The sequence below is a fragment of the Lissotriton vulgaris genome, chromosome 7, assembly GCF_964263255.1.
Source record: "Lissotriton vulgaris chromosome 7, aLisVul1.2, whole genome shotgun sequence".
NCBI lineage: Eukaryota > Metazoa > Chordata > Amphibia > Caudata > Salamandridae > Lissotriton > Lissotriton vulgaris.
The window spans coordinates 551,147,808-551,161,830 of NC_141695.1; the positions used below are offsets into that span (position 1 = coordinate 551,147,808).

The 14,023-nt window shown below is 43.5% G+C and overlaps 1 protein-coding gene across 7 annotated transcripts in view; it reads left to right on the top strand.

Moving 5' to 3' along the window:
• MYH10 (myosin heavy chain 10) overlaps nt 1-14,023 on the top strand; it is a 1,221,191-nt gene that overhangs the window by 335,056 nt on the left and 872,112 nt on the right. The gene's annotated exons all lie outside the window — the stretch shown is intronic.

A 14,023-nucleotide genomic window follows, 5' to 3' on the forward strand; every position in this document is an offset into this window, starting at 1 on the left:
CTTGATTCAAGAGAAAAAGCAAAAGCTTAATAATAAAAAATGCTTAAATTGATCTTAATTACTGTATTAGCACTACATGTGAGTTCAGAGCTTTCCTCACTCTCGGACTTGTCTGCTCTGTACTCCTCAACCGTTTCTCTTCTTCCCCTTATCTTCCTGCTCCAGCTTGTCAGTTGTTAGGTCTCGCCTAATCGGCGTACAATCGCTGCTTAGGAGTGACCCCTTGTAATCGGCCTGCACTTTTTGGAAAACTTGTGCGTTTCCAATGAGCGCTGGTGCATGTACGGCATCCACCTTGCGTGAGCGAGCAGCTTCGCCATCTGTTTCCAATTATCGTGCCCGCGCTGCGCTTGTTAATTTAAAACAGATGGCGCTGCAAGGTAGATGCTGTACATGCACGAGTGCTTTCACTTTCAGTGCGCAAGCGCTGCTTAGGAGTGACCTCTTGTAATCTGTCTGCACTTTTTGGAAAACTCGTCCATGTACTGCACTGTTTCCAGTGAGCGCTGGTGCATGTACGGCATCCACCTTGCGGGTGCGAGCAGCTTCGCCATGTGTTTCCAATTATCGTGCCCGCGCCTCGCTTGCTAATTGGAAAAAGATGGCGCTGCAAGGTAGATGCTGCACATGCACGAGTGCTTTCACTTTGTTGCCGTCTCTTTGTTGCTTTGTCCTCCTAATGGGTCCTCCCCTCTCCTCACTCCTGGGCTTTCAGCTTCCCAGTCTACTTGACTCTGCTTTCTGTGGCAACTTTCTAAATCTTGCCGTACCTACCAAGTAATAAATATGTGGGTGTAACATAACTTTTGCTCATGTAAAGTGGTCCCAAACGTTTATGTAGTGCTTTAATTTGTACAGCTGCTTTTGTTTTTACAATTTGAAGCCCTCCTCACTGGGAAGTTTTGCCATACATATTTGTGTCCCTCTGGTGCACAGTTGCTGAAAACACAGTGGAATGGCTCCAGGGCGCGCTCTGCTTCAGCGCTGAAGTCAGTGACTCTGCCCCAGCCCTACGTAACACCATAGAATGGCTCCAGGGCGTGCTCTGCTTCAGAGCTGAAATCAGTGACTGTGCCCCAGCCCTACCCTCTACTGGCTTTTCTTGCGCACTGTGCTGTTACTCAGCTGTTTGTAGTTGCGGGCAACTTTATCAATCTTGCCGTACCTACCAAGTTATAAATATGTAGTTGTAACATAACTGGTGCTTATGTAAAGCGCCCCCAAACGTTTATGTAGTGCTTTAATTCGTACAGCTGTTTTTATTTTTACAATTTGAAGCCCTCCTCAGTGGGAAGTTTTGCCTTACATATTTGTGTACCTCTGGTATACAGTTGCTGAAAACACAGTGGAATGGCTCTAGGGCGCCCTCTGCTTGTTGCTGGCAACTTTCTAAATCTTGCCGTACCTACCAAGTAATAAGTATGTAGTTGTAACATAGCTGGTGCTCTTGTAAAGTGGTCCCAAACGTTTATGTAGTGATTTAATTTGTACAGCCGCTTTTATTTTTACAATTTGAAGACCTCGTCACTGGGAAGTTTTGCCATACATATTTGTGTACCGCTGCAGTCAGTGACTCTACCCCAGCCCTACCTAACACTATAGAATGGCTCCAGGGTGTGCTCTGCTTCAGCGTTGAGGTCCGGGATTCGGCCCCAGCCCTACCTAACACCATAGAATGGCTCCAGGGCACGCTCTGCTTCAGCGCTGAAGTCAGTGACTTTGCCCCAGCTGTGGAGTGGTGCCGTGGAGTAACTGTAGAGTGGTGCTGTAGAGTAACTGTAGAGTGGTGCTATAGAGCGCTTCAACACAGCTTAAAAACATTGCAAAAGCCAATCGCTGTGGACAAAAACTTACAAAAGGTCCCAAAGGAGAGACCTATTGGCTATGCCAGTGCTTGTTTAACATTGGTTTTGGCAGCTGCACGCTGCTCGCTTCCCCACTCAATCTTTGCTCTGCGCCACTCCTTATCCCTTCCACCATATTTCCCCCAAGAGCACAGTACCTAAATGTTTCTACTGGGCCGTTAGTATTTGCACAACATTCAGGACCATACTATAGCCTTATAGCCCGCCGTAGAGGGCTATACCGGCTATTAAAGGCCCTCTCCAGCGTTAAAGGCCCCGAGCCGAAGGCGAGGGCCTTTAACAAGGGAGAGGGACTTTAATAGCGGTATAGCCCATCTACGAAGGGCTATAAGGCTATTAGAACATTCTGTCACTAGAGGACAGAATGTACTGACAAAAAAAACAAAGCCTTTTGGAAGTGTGAGGGGATTGGAATCCCCTCAGGCCCCCTGAAGCCTTTGCTCACAGCCAGAGCTGTGAACAAAGAAACATTGGAATGTTGGAGCTCCAGGCTTATACCAGCCATTATAAGCCCGGAGCACTCCATTGTTTTCAATGGAGCTCCCAACGTTCCAATGTTCTAATTTTTCCTTAATTTACAGGTCCAAAGTGGCACCCCACCGTTATGTAACTGCAAGTTAATAGCAAAGTATCCTAACAAATCTTTACAAGGAGATTCTGTGTGTAAGAAAACAAGTGTTCCTGCATTTTACTCATTTTCAATGCCGTGTTTTCAACTTTTATGTTTCATGGGCAGATTCTGCTTGCTTATTGAATTTCTTTCTTAACTCATTGCAGTAGTGCTGTTCGGTCCGCTGCAGTTTACTGATTGTGCGGGAAAAGGCGGCTAGGAAGGGTCTTTTCTGATTGGCTGCTTTCATTTCTTGCAGGGTTTGCCGCCTAGTGCTTATCTTGCCTGCACCTATTTCTGGTAGATGACCACGCAGATGTGCAACGAAGCGCAGTGGGCGTGCCAAAGTTGCACCAAAGGCCCTGCCGTGCCCTGTCTACGGCATTTAAAAAATCTGCCCATAAAACTATTCAAAGGACCTCCTCCAGACCACATGCCCCCTGGTTTTCCTGAGAACTACATTCGCTGAAGGCAGCACGCAAAAAGTTGGAAAGATGCTAGCCCCAGTCAAAAACTCTAAATGACAAAACAGCCTTTAAGTTGGCGTTATTTGAAAATCATGCTCCGATTAGGAAAACTAGGAGTTTTATCTGCAGGCAATTCTTCCAAATAGCTCTTTAAAGTGCTCAGTGATTTCATCCATCCTCGTGCCTGCGATTCAGCTATCCCGCCTCTCAGCAACTTTTTAATTCAGTAGCTGATTTTTTTAAAGACAAAATTGATGCTATTCACAAGAAATTCCCCATCAATCTGGGGCCGATCAACCCCATTTCTTCCATGCCATCCTGTAATGATTCTCTTTCGCTATGCGATAGGTTTGAACCCCTCACACTCAACCATATTTTTATTTTCCTATCCAAAGCCATATCTGGGTCTCCCATGGATGTCTGCCCCCTAGGTTCTCAGCCACACTATCAGCCATGATAGCTCCTTCTATTCATTCTCTATTCAATCATTCTCTCTTCAATCTATCTCTCGAATCTGCTAAACCATCTCTAGTTTGGAAACGAGTTTGGTTCCCCCATTCTTAAAAATGCAGACCCCAACAACCTGACTAATTTCCGTCCCATTTCCCTCCTGTTACTAGGAAAAATGCTTGCTGGCTACATAAATAAACAACTTTTGTTATTCCATGAGGAGCATCTGATCCTAGACCCCTCCCAATCGGTTTTTAGAGGTGCACTCAGCACTGAGACTGCATTGGTTGCAGTTACAGATTCTATCCATCTTTCTCTGGACTCAAGTACGCCTGCTATGCTTCTGCTGGATCTCTCTGCCGCTTTCAACACAGTTTCTCATGCTAAACTGATTAGCAGACTGCATGAGATATGTGTCAGAGGCACTGTCCTGCAGTGGCTGGCCGATTTCTTAGAAGATCGATCTCCAAAACCTACTCTGGATCCCTTCAAATCCCATACATATACCTTCACCTAAGGAGTCCCGCACGGCTCATCTTTGAGCCCAATGCTGTTAAATATCTATGTTGCTCCCCTGGCCCAGATTTTCAAAGCATCATGTTTTGAAGTAACTTCTTACGCTGATGATACTCTGACAGTCCTTTCTCTGGGACAGGACATCAACAATGCCAAGTGCCGTTTTCAAGCTTGCATGAGGAACATTGCAGCCTGGATGTCCAAAAACGGTCTTCAGCTGAACAGTGAGAAGATGGAGGTTGTGTTTAGCAAAGCCAAATGTCTCTGGTCCCCAGACGGGTGGCCGCCTGAACTTAGACCGGCCCCCTGTCCATGTAAATTAGCGAAAAATCTGGGTATAAAACTCTACCATGAATTATCCATGAAAAGTCACGTAGAGGCCATAGGAGGGTCTTGTTTTGCTACCTTGTGGCTCCTGAGGAAATTCTTTCTCAGGCTTCGTTCTTCTGCCAGAAAAACATGAATCCAGGCTTTGATCATCAGCCGTTTAGACTACAGTAACGCTCTGCTGATGACAGCCAACGATACCCTCCTGGCTAAATTGCAGGTGGTGCTAAATACAGCTGCCCGGGTGGTCTGTAATCTCCCAGCTGGCTGTCCTTCTGCCCCCCATACTTTGTTTTTTTCATTGGCTTCCAGTCAGGAAGCGCATTGCCTTTAAGATCTGTTGTCTGGCCCATAAAGCCTTATTCGGCAAGTCCCTTCTGTATCTTAAAGACAAACTATGTTACTACTGTCCCTCTTGCACACTAACTGCCAGATTCATCAAAGACCCGTTTTGCGAGTCTTTAATAGAGATTCATAAGGAATCGCTATTACAGACTCGCAAAACGGGATTCATGTAGGAATCGCAAAATAAAATGCGATTCCTACACATTCCTAAAGGCCCATAGGAATGAATGGGGAGTTATTCTTTATTTGCGATTAGCAATTTGCTAATCGCAAATAAGGATGCGATTTCAAGGGTGCTAGGGGTGTCCAAAGGACACCCTGTAGCACCCCTGAAATGTAATCTACATTGGTGTTGCGCACACACATGTCCAAAGGACATGTGTGTGTGCAACATGCAACTTAGAGAAATGCTTTTAAATGCATGTTTTCGCTATTTACCACGAGGTTTGACCTCGCAGTAAATAGCGGCCCGAAATTGCAAATTCACAATTTATAAATGGTTAATGAATTGCATTTAAGGAATCTCAAATAGAGATTCCTTAAATGTAATTCCTCGCAATTTAGCGAAATCGCATTTACCGATTTTTGCATTTGGGATGATGAATCCCAAATGCAAAAATTGCGCTCGCAAAGGGCCAGATTCCCAGAATCTGGACCTTTGCGAGCGCAATTAAGCTTCATGAATCTGGCTGTAAGATCCAGAGATAAGGCGTTTGTTTCTATTCCCCGTGTCTGAACCTCAAGATATGGGCACAGAGCCTTTTTTTACGCTGCTCCAACAACGTGCAATCTGATTCCAAGCCACCTTAACAGAAATATCCCAAATTGTGGCTGTTTAAAATTATTAGGTGCATTTTATTGTGGAGTTCGAGCACCGAGATACACTTCCGGGTGTGATTTGTTGTGCTTTACTAAATAGATGTAACATAATTCACCATAAGAAGTGCATGCATCGGTTGCCATCTTGAAATGTTTTTTTATTAATCCTTTGGAAAAAATACTAAGATGTCCACCCATGCTTCCCTATGCAAAAGCACAAACAGGCATCCATCTTGAAATTTGTCTTTCAAGTGGTATAAAAAATAATTCCAAGATTCCAAGTCCCTGTTGAATGTTTTGGCCATAAGCAAACAAACCAGGCAAACGTTGGCGAGGCCAGTGGCTCTGTGCATTTACTTTGCCAATTCAAGTCACTTTTTGGACATTAGGCTTAGGATCTCCATTGTGGATAAATGTTTGACTTACCTGACATGAAGTTGGCACTCTGAAAAGTGTAATATTTACTATTAAAATAGTATGATATGCTATAATATTGTAAAGTAGCTGTATGAGTACAAACTTGCTGTCCTGTTGCGTTTATGTTCAATAGATTTTTCAACATGCAGATTCCTTACCTGTTAAATATCCCCATGGGCCACACTGGAGCTGGAAACTTTTCATAGCTCTCCTATGATGCTTGTGGGTGCTGGCTCCATTAGGGTGAGGTCACTGGAGCCAAATGGGACTCACCCTGATGCACTGATGTTAGTTAATTTTTCGGATTTCTTCATGTTTTCATGCTTTTTCTACAGCTTTTTTTAAAGCTCTTCAGTGCAGTGGTTAGTAATGTCACAATCAAGGATGTCAACTCTGTCAGATTTGTAATGGACAGATGTCCAATTCCCCCCAACGAGATCTGCTTGTGGTACTGGAGGTCATGCATCATATGTAACCTCATGCACCCCAATGCCATAAAAAAGCACAAAGCCAATGTGTTCAGGAGCAACAGGCTCAATGCTGGTCGTTGTCCTGGACAAGGTCCCCTGTCAATTTGCTCTTCTCTTGCTTGTCAAAGTTGTCCCAGGAACACTGAGCACAAAATGAAGAGTAAACATGACAACATCTCCCTTTGCTTGACGCTGGCATGTGTCGAGAGGTAGTTTGTCTTAATGTACTCCACCTGCTATGGAGTCCTCATCAGAGCTGCAGCTTATCATTCGACCTGAGGAGCTTCCAGCAGTGCTGCTGTCTGGTGCCAACCCCTGACCCCATTCTGGACTGTTGCGGCTGTCGCTGTTTGTGGCACAGAAGCAGTCTTATCCTGAGTTCTTTGCGCAAGTAGTAATTCTGTTGATGTATCTACATCCTCCGATGTCCATGCTTGTTCTGTCACTGCCAATGGCTCCTCTACTGGTTACCTGTAAAACCAAGGGAATCCTTCATAGATCCAGGAGGGAACCATAGGGACACAAGAGGAGGCAATGTAGAAAGACTTAATCATACCAGCACGACTGTCACGCTATGGAAGAGTCTGGCCTGTATAGATGCCAGAACCTATAGAAAATGATGACGGTGACAACAGTGTGGTGGCACATTTGCTGCCACCACAATCTATGACCATTGCTCATTATATGGGCATTCAAAATGCCTGTTGTTTGGACATGTTACCAGATACCAAAACTGAGTTCCCCCATGCCCTACTCCCCCAGAGCTTGCCTAATTTTATAGAGTGTTGAGAAAAGCAGCAGAAGTATTAGAGCTTGCTTTGCCTAAAGTGGAACCAAGGTAGATATCTTAACCCCTTCGATGCTCATGACGAGCTCAGCTCGTCATGAGCTACACCTCTCGTGTGCTCATGACGAGCTGAGCTCGTCATGAAAAAGGGATTCTGTAAGTTTCAGCACAGGAGGGGGATCTGCTTAGCACCCAAGGTGTTAATAGACATCCTTTAGCCAACCTCCGCTACACAGGAGCCTTTGCTTGCATTCAGTGACACCTTGCTAGAGCCCATGACTTCTGTGTTAAGCCTCCATTGGATACAGTAGTAAATGTGCTAATTGATAAAATGCACAGGCTCTTACTAAGAGACCCATGTTTCCTTTCATCTCACCACACAAGCCAAACATGGCAGGCTTCATTCTGCTTGAAGCAGAGCCGAGGTGCATTCCCAGTGGCTCCTACAGATCTGGAATCTAAAATACTGGAGGCAGTTGGCGGGCAGCTTGGCCCTTATCTCTATGAATTCAACTTGTCTGTTCACTAGGTACCCTTACGCATTGTGGCTGAGAGCAGACTTGGTGGTGTAGAATTTCCTGCTTCAGCTTAGGGACCACTTTCCAGAAATGTTGAGGGACCGTCTAGATTTCTAATGCCAGCTCAGGGCAGGAATTGAGATGGTGTTTCTGTTGCCAAGGCCATGGAATTCTCGTAGCACTGAGGAAACACTCTTGACTATGGCCCACCAGTTTTTCTGGGGATGTGCTGGCGAGCTCTATAGACCACCTTTCAATGTGGCCTTTTGGGGACACGACTAATTCAGCCTTGGAGAAGTTGAAGGCTGGGACAGCTACTACCAATTCCCTTCAGACTGGGACTGGGACTGGGACTGCAGAAAGTTCCTGAATTTTCTGGGATTCTTGAAACGCCTCTTCTTTCAACAGTATCAGTCCTCTCAGTCTGCCCAGCAGGCCAACCTACTGCTGCGCTAGTACAGGGACCAGGGCAATGGAAAAGGTTGCCTGACCCAACTGCCCGCTTCCTCGCTGCCTACATGTCTGGAAATCTGCCTTTGCTTCTACTTGAAGGAGCATGTGTGGCCAGCTGGAGGATAGATATCCTCCTTTCTACTGGCCCAGAAGTCTGCATCATTGGACCTGTAGTTTTTCAAATTGTAGAAAGGGGGTACACTCTGACAGGCTCCTCCTCAGATCCTCTATCCCCAGACTCTTCATTCAGAAGAACACCTGTAAATCCTGCAGCAGAAGGTGGCATTCCTAGTGTAACTACGGAGTTGGTCAAAGTGCAGGAAATTGGTTAGGGGTGCCATACCGGGTACTTCCTGGCTCCCATGAACTACGGTATTCTCCGTTCGATTCAGGACCTCAAAACCATGAACTTTTTTTTACCTTTGTAAGAAAATGTTTAAGATGTTGTCCATGGATTATGTTCTTTTGGCGCTGGAAACATGAGACTGGATGGTGCATGGGGACATCTTTATACATAGTGACCCTGCAGCCACACAGGAGAGACCTGTGATAGGATTTGCTTACTACTTGTTTGAAGGCATCCTGTTCATATTAATATTGTTGTCTTCACCAGGATGAGAGTGAGGGTTTGTTCATATGAGAAAGTTGGGATATCTGTAGCATCCCTACTATTCAACTTCAGCTTTTGCACAAGTCTCAATTAGAGCCCTCTCAATGCCTCCTATTCAAAGCGGCAGTACCGTACACAACAACTTTACAAGCCTTCCCTCTTTCTCAGAGAATCCAGGACATTAGGGAAATGGTTCCTATGTTTTAGAAAGGAGCTCAAGTACTAGTCCTCTGGCTGCTAGATCTGTTGACCCCCTGAATCCTCCTGGTCATGTATGGGGGTGGGCACATAAGAGCTGTCTAGTGGTGCCTTAATTGTCCATGATTCCTGCACAAAGGAAATCAGTCTGATACAATCACATGCTCTTGCAACACTGTCACATGTCTTGGCTGGTGGTCAGTAGAGGAGCACCTATGTCAAGAGAAGTCCTTTTACCCACCTACGACAGTGACCTTAGTGGTGAAGTCCGCTTCTACCGGATGCTGTGTACATCTTGAGGAACTGGAAATTAGAGTCTTTTGGTCTTCAAATTAAGTTTCTAAAACTGCAGGCTATTTGCCTAGCCCTGAAAGCTTTCTTGCCTTCTACTTGTATTAACTTCATCTATATCTTGACAAACAATACAACTGCAATCTGTCTTATCAACAAACAGGGAGGAGTGGGATCTCACATTTTCTGTCAAGAGCTCCAGCATGGAATTTAATTAGTCTCTGACTGAACATCAGGGCTGACGGCCTCAGTTGGCGGTCATCTTGCTGATTACAAGTGGTGACTTTACGTAGAGGTGGTGAAAAAAAAACCCCACAGATGGTTCTTTATGCCTCCAGGTAGAACATTAACTGACCGCTGGTATTTGCTTACCAGTGTCCTTTTCAGAAGCCTTTGTGGGGAACATGTTTCTGTTGAGCCAGAACTTTCCAACTAAGTATGTGTTTCTTTCCATTACTTGATTCCTCAAGTTCTTAGGAACATTCATCAACGATGGTCTCAGCCTTCATCGCCCTGGACTGTCCAAGAATAGTCAGGTATGCAAATCTCCAGCAACACTCCCCGGTTTCCGCTGCATCTGCCTCTCACGTGGAACCTACTCTTCCAGTTGGGGTGTGGGTTCTTTATGGAAAACTACAGAGCATCCACCTTCATGCCTGGAGTTCTATAGGGGGCAACTAAGTTTCTTCCAGCTGTAGCCCCAGGTGGCTAACATGATTCTGTCTGCTCTCCATGGAATTAGACTACTCTGCAAAGCAGAACGAAGTTGTTGCTTGTTGTACAGAGCAGAATGTACACTCTTTAAAGGCGCAGCTGTTAGAGGTCCTTCATTTCAGTCTATTACTAGCCCGGCAGGGTTATACAGTGATGCCTTGTCTGCATTTCTCTTCTATTGCAGACCAGCAGCTCTATTGAAATCTCCTATTATGATCAGTTTCTTAAGGCACTGAGACACGTTTATACAATTTCCCTTGTGATTCCCCAGTGGGACTTAAAACTTGTTTTGACTTTTTAGACGAGTGCCCCTTTTGAGCCCCTTTCACAGTTGCCAGTTACACCTGTTAACCCTCAAAAGTGTTTCCCTTGAGACATCCATCTCCATGAGGTACTATAGCAAGGAGCAAGGAATGTCTACATACACGCTTCTTCCAGACATATTGGTCCTCCGAAATGAAGTGGCTTCCTTTCCAAGATGGTGACAACATTCTATCTGGGGAATTCCATCATCCTTTCCACCTTTAACCCTCAAATACATCGCACTGAATAGGAGGAGAGGTGGAACCATCTTGACACCTGAAGTGCGGAGAGTTATTACATTGCAAACAAAGCAGGTCAAGTCTGTTGACCAGCTCATTGTGGGTAATGCAGGTAGCTAAAAGAGCAAATTGGTGCAGGAAAGACCTTTTTGCACTGGATCATCTAGCGCATCAAAATATGTGGCACCCTTGCCAAGCAGGACCACCTAAGGGAATCCATACTGTTTCCACTAAAGGGATCTTGGTGCTTGCCAGAGGTGTCCGGATCGTTGACATTTGTTGCACAGCTACATGGGCACCTCTCCAATTCTTTGCAAAGCATTGCCTTTTAGATTCTGAAGTGAGTAGGGGTGGTGATCATGCAAGCTTATTTCTCCAGTATTTCCTACTCTGACCACTCTTTGAGACCCACAACCTCGGAAGGGGAGGAGTCTGTAGGTAGAAGTATCTATCGGAAGAACAAGTTTCTTAAACTTTAGAAACGATCACGACGGTAGATACTCGTATCTAACTGCAGAGTCCTCACCAATCCTACCTGCCCAGTGCTAAAGGATGGTTATACTGCTTCTAAATTAGGGTTCTAATTAGATCATTGCACTGCAATGACTCAAACTGATTGTTATCGTTCTTGTCTCTGCCTCTAAGGGTGCAGAATAAATGTGTGGTAAACCCCCATGTAGCTACAATAACATTGCAAAACCATGCAGACGTCACTTTATTATGTCTTACCCTCTGTGTCAAGGTTTACGTCAACGTTATTTTGGTCCCAGTACGGTGTAGCTCATTGATCTTAAATTACCATCTGGGATTAGAACTGTTGCAAAATCTTTCTAATTTAGAGATTTGTTGCGCTGTTTTAATTTTATAAAAGGTAGATTTAACCATTAGAAAACATTATGAAGAGATAATTGTTTAAATTAATGTATGTATGAACAATATGTGTCCCTGACAAGTTCAACACCAGTCATTTTATGACACTTTGTTTTCTTTCATTGATTATTATTCTATTCATAATACAAATCTTATTCTGTTAAATTTGAAACTTTGATATATTTTGTGTTTCACTATAAATTTTATGATTGAATGAATGGAGTCAGTTTATGCCTTCATACGTCTTAAAACATTATTTGATATACTGCTTAGACACATGTCTCGCAGTAATATGATACATTGCAAAGGTTTATTTTAACTTGCGATAACGACTCAAAGATTTATGGTATGTCTAATAATTTAGCTACTTAAAATAGAGTAACTCATTTTGTGAAAACGAAATTCCTCAATGATTTGTAGGAATGCAATCCTCAGTTTTTTGTTCTTTGGTTGCCCATCTTGGTGCTTTTTATGTCTAAGATAAGATTCGAGGTGCCAAGCACAATTCCTGCTGGAAAATGGTTGAGCCATGAAAAACTGCTATATTTTCAAAACCTTTTATTTCGGGATGACCGGGCTGATGTGAATAACCCCTTCGAAGCTAATGACGAGCTGGGCTCGTCATGGCGCTTACCTGCCGTGCGCGGATGACAAGGCCAGCTCGTCATGAAATAAAGTAAAACAGCAATTCCCAGCGCAGGACGGGAAAACGCCTAGCAGCCATGTGGTTAACATTTAATTGTGCTATTTTTGGAGAGCAAGGTAGTTTGGTTTTAGCCAAAATCCATTTGATTTTTCTCATTTCTTGCTATTTTTCTAAATACTGTAGCATGGATTTGATTCGCTTAATGATCATGTTAATTTTTTTTGTCTTTTGTACTTTGGAGTATGCAAACGCTGTATTAAAAAATTTTGCGATTTAAAAAAAAATTATTTGGCAGATCTCATTTTTATCAAATTCTATAGCATGGTAGGTTGAGTGGTTTCTGGTATGTTGTACAACTTTGTCTCACTGCTAACACTCATTTCTGAAACTGTCACAGTAATCACTGAGTCACTCCACTGTACAAGTAATGTTCAGTTTAATTTGGAACTAACCAACAAAGTACTTTACTTTAAAAGTAATGCTGACATTTGTTCTAGCTCTTATCCTGCAATATATTTTAGGACCCACTTCCTGGAGCAATAGATGTGCTTGTCTTTTTGTTCAATGTTTATGAATGTTAATGAATATCCCATGAAAAAATTTAAATAATTACACAATTATAATCCTCGTTCCTTACCATGGATACCGCCATTAAATTCACAAACCTATCTCCTGCATCCTCTTTTAATTTGGGATAATATATAGGGCAATTGTGATTAAGATGGTGTCTTCATTTGTGACTCAAATAAATAGACACCGCTTTCCATTAAAGAATTAGAGGTAGTTACAGCTTTATATTGATGCTGTTACATTCCTGTCACATTTACTGCCAGTCTCTCCCTGTTTCCTACAATTGACTGCATCTGGCTGCCCACAGAATTTCTAACAAATCTTTGGCTTGGAAGGTGGGGGGAGGGATTGGGGAGGCAGAATTAAAGATTTTCTTTGTGAATTTATAGAAATCACAACAGAAACCTGGGTGTTAAATATTATCAAGCTTGGATATTGCATCGAATATTGGAGGCAAAGCAGCAACCTATATGTCAAAGTTGCAGAACTTCAACAAATCACGAACAGTCATCAATTAAAGAGGTGCAAGAAGTTAGGAAAAAATACCATCGAAGCTGTGCTACAAGCACAAAGAAACACAGAAGTATACTCTGTATACTTCCTTTTACTGAATATGGATTGGACACTGAGGTTGATCCCAGAAGTCAGGTTTTAAAATATTTATCTGATAGAGACATCTAGCTGCAGATTATGTACCTTTGAATTTCCCAGGTGTCAGACTGGATTGAAGAATTTTCTTCGAGTAATACCCTTGCGCGCCGTAAGGGGGTCGTCAATCGGCTTTGCATGACGTTGACGTCTCTGCCGTTGTGCCATCCACGTCACCTATATAGGCACCACCTCGTCTGACTGACGTCAGTTCTTTTCTTTCCGTGTCAGTTAGTGCAGATCCGAGAAGAGAGCTATCCTCTGTCACTTTCTAACAGGCATTTTTTGAATTTCACATCAGACAGTTGGGTTCTTCGGTTAGTCCAAAGGGGCTATTTTTTCCCCTTCGAGACTACCCCTCCTCCTTGCCTCTAACTTATAACTGGCTGATGACGGATAACCTGACTTTGCTTCAGTAGGAAGTTATGACTTTCTTGATCAAGGGAGCTATAGAGAGGGTTCCTGTGCCAGAAGTAGGTGGTGGTTATTATTCGCGCTACTTTCTGGTCCTTAAAAAGGACGAGGGCCTTCGTCCTATCCTGGATCTCTGAGCCCTCAACTACTTTCTCAAAAAGGAGAAGTTCAAGAAGTTAGTACAGTTCAGTATTGTGTTAAAGGAATCGAAACATTGTCCACGTCTTGCAGTCTGACATAACCTTATTTTTTATTAGTATGTGCTAGGGTGTTCTAATGTATTTTTTTCTGGCCTAATTGATATATTTTTTCTGGCCATTCCTCTTATAAAGCCTGAACTCTTCCCTTTTTAATGTTATATATGTTCCCACTTGTATGTTTCCTTTTACTCTTCGCATTAAATGATTATGTCCAGTTGCACAGCCAAATATATACATCATTGCATTTCTATATAAAAAAATCTCTACATATGTTTC